Here is a 3,772-nt window from a genome sequence, read left to right as displayed (position 1 = left end):
GTCTGACTTTGTCTTCTCGAGCAATTTCCATAAGCTGCAAAATGACAGTTTATTTTTTGTTTTTCTCTTTCTTGTTCCTGAATGTTATCTTGTTTACATATTGGTGCTCTTCTATTAAAAAGTAGCCGAATAGTACAATTTTTACCTGAAAAGTTTAGTATTGGTAGCATGATCAGAGATCTGTTTTGGTTGTCTTGTCACTCGCGAAATGTGACATTGTGTTTGTGCCATCTTGCGCCTCGTAACTCATCTGGGACCAGGCTATCATCCTGGCTTTTTTGATCAGGATCTCTTTGAGACATTAGCTAAATGCTTGACTTAGTTCTTAGTCTGGTCAAGGATTGGTCTGAGAAAGGGACTACAGTGTGAGGCACGGTAGGCTGCTGTAACAATACCACTTGCCAATGTATCAACATAGATTGGATAGTGATGTCCCTTTATGTAAATAATTGGCAACATTATATTTGAGTCAACACTGCTCGGTAGGCATACAGATTATTGCATATCAGTCATAACAGCAGTAAGCATATTTCAACATATTCACCCTTGTGTAGTCTTAACATTCTGTATACTCCCCTTGTCCTAAGGCTAAAAAAGTACCTGCCTTCACTAAACCCCTAACCATACCAGTTAAAATGGTGCCGAAAGAAATGGTAGCAGTTTTACGGGCGCCCAACCAATTGTGCTATGTGTTTTTTTGCGTTATTTGTAACTTATTTTGTACGGAATGTTTCTGCAACCCTATCTTACAAAAAATGAGCTTCTGGATATCAGGACAGCGATCACTCACCTCGGATTAGACAAAGATTTTTTTCTACAACAAAGACTACGCACAAGACATTCTCCAAACACCCCACCGGACCGACATCCCCATTATTTGCAAGAGGAAGTGACGCAGGTACAGAGGACTAAGAACCGGATGCCTGGTCAGGACCCGGGGGTGGGGGGGGTGCACGAAATCTAAGGAAAAGGTCTCTAGATTTTGCTCGCCTGAAGCAGAGTATATTGTGATACAATTCAGGCCACACTACTTGCCTAGAGAGTTCAGCTATACTTTTCGTGGCTGTTTATTTACCACCACAGACTGATGCTGGCACAAAGACCGCACTCAGTCAGCTGTATAAGGAAATAAGCCAACAGGAAACCACTCACCCAGAGACGGCGCTCCTTGTGGCCGGAGACTTTAATGCAGGGAAACTTAAATCATGTTAAATGTGCAACCAGAGGGAAAACAATTCTAGATCACCTGTACTCCACACACAGAGATGCGTACAAAGCTCTCCCTCTCCCTCCATTTGGTAAATCCGACTACAACTATCCTCCTGATTCCTGCTTACAAGCAAAAATTAAAGCAGGAACCACCAGTGACTCGGTCTAAAAAGAAGTGGTCAGATGAAGCAGATGCTAAACTACAGGACTGTGTTGCTATCACAGACTGGAACATGTTCCGAGATTCTTCCGATGGCATTGAGGAGTACACTACATCAGTCACTGGCTTTATCATTAGTGACTGTACGTACATACTCCAACCAGAAGCCATGGATTACAGGCAACATTTGCACTGAGCTGAAGGGTAGAGCTGCCGCTTTCAAGGTGAGGGACTCTAACCCAGAAGCTTACAAGAATTCCTGCTTTGCCCTGGGACAAAGCGTCAATACAGGGCTAAGTCTGAATCATACTACTCCGACTCTCTTATGTGGCAGGGCTTGCCTGCCCGGTGACACGAGCCTACCGGACGAGCTAAATCACTACTATGCTTGCTTCGAGGCAAGCAACACTGAGGCATGCATGAGAGTTCCGGACGACTGTGTGATCACGCTCTCCATAGCCGACGTGAGTAAGACCTTTAAACAGGTCAACATACACAAGGCTGCAGGGCCAGATAGATTACCAAGACGTGTGCTCCGGGCATGTGCTGACCAACTGGCAGGTGTCTTCACTGACATTTTCAACATGTTCCTGATTGAGTCTGTAATACCAACATGTTTCAAGCAGACCACCATAGTCCCTGTGCCCAAGTACACAGAGGCAATCTGCCTAAATGACTACACTCCTATAGCACTCACATCCGTAGCCAGAATGGGCTTTTAAAGGTTGGTAATCGCTCACATCAACACCATTATCCCAGAAACCCTAGACCCACTCCAATTTGCATACCGCCCAAACAGATCCACAGATGATGCAATCTCTATTGCACTCCACACTGCCCTTTCCCACCTGGACAAAATTTATATGTAAGAATGCTGTTCATTGATTACAGCTCAGCATTCAACACCACAGTACCCTCCAAGTTCATCATCAAGCTGGAGGCCCTGGGTCTCAGCCCCTTCTTGTGCAGCTGGGTCCTGGACTTTCTGACGGGCCGCCCCCAGATGGTGAAGGTAGGAAACAACATCTCCACTTCATTGACCCTCAACACTGGGGCCCCACAAGGGTGTGTGCTTAGCCCTCCTGTACTCCCTGTTCACCAACGACTGCATGGCCATGCATGCCTCCAACTCAATCATCAAGTTTGCAGACGACACAACAGTAGTGGGCTTGATCACCAACAACGACAAGACAGCCTATAGGGAGGAGGTGAGGGTACTCTGAGTGTGGTGTCAGGAAAACAACCTCTCACTCAACGTCAACATAACAAAGGAGATGATTGTGGACTTCAGGAAACAGCAGAGGGAGCACCCCCCTATCCACAATGAAGGGATAGCAGTGGAGAAGGTGGAAAGTTTTAAGTTCCTGGGTGTACACATCACAGACAAACTTAAATGGTCCACCCACACAGACTGTGTGGTGAAGAAGGCGCAATAGCGCCTCTTCAACCTCAGGAGGCTGAAGAGATTTGGCTTGTCTCCCAAAACCCTGATAAACTTTTACAGATGCACAATCAAGAGCATCCTGTCGGGCTGTATCACTGCCTGGTACGGCAACTGCTCCACCCTGAACCGCAAGGCTCTCCAGAGGGTGGTGTGGTCTGCACAACGCATCACCGGGGGCAAACTACCTGCCCTCCATGACACGTACAGCAACCGATGTTACAAGAAGGCCAAAAAGATCATCAATGACAACAGCCCCCTGAGCCACCGCTATCATCCAGAAGGCGAGGTTAGTACTGGTGCGTTTTTTTTTGGTAGCCAAACGTGATGCACCAAACGGAGCGATTTCTCCTAAACAAATAATCTTTCAGGAAAAACTGAGCATTTGTTATCTAACTGAGAGTCTCCTCATTGAAAACATCCGAAGTTCTTCTTGTAAATGATTTATTTGAATGCTTTTCTGGTTTTTGTGAAAATGTTGCCTGCTGATGCTAACGCTAAATGCTACGCTAGCTACGCTAGCTGTTACACAAATGCTTGTTTTGCTATGGTTGAGAAGCATATTTTGAAAATCTGAGATGACAGTGTTGTTAACAAAAGGCTAAGCTTGAGAGCTAGCATATTAATTTCATTTCATTTGCGATTTTCATGAATAGTTAACGTTGTGTTATGCTAATGAGCTGCGGCGATAATTACACTCCTGGATACAGGTTTTTTTCGTAGCTAAACGTGATGAACAAAACAGAGCGATTTGTCCTAAACAAATAATCTTTTTGGAAAAACAGAACATTTGCTATCTAACTGAGACTCCCCTCATTGAAAACATCTGAAGTTCTTCAAAGGTAAATTATTTTATTTGAATGCTTTTCTTGTTTTTGTGAAAATGTTGCCTGCTGATGCTAACGCTAAATGCTACGCTAGCTACGCTAGCTGTTACACAAATGCTTGTTTTGCTATGGTTG

This window comes from Oncorhynchus kisutch, linkage group LG23 (genome assembly GCF_002021735.2).
Source record: "Oncorhynchus kisutch isolate 150728-3 linkage group LG23, Okis_V2, whole genome shotgun sequence".
NCBI lineage: Eukaryota > Metazoa > Chordata > Actinopteri > Salmoniformes > Salmonidae > Oncorhynchus > Oncorhynchus kisutch.
Note: the sequence above shows the minus strand (reverse complement) of the source record.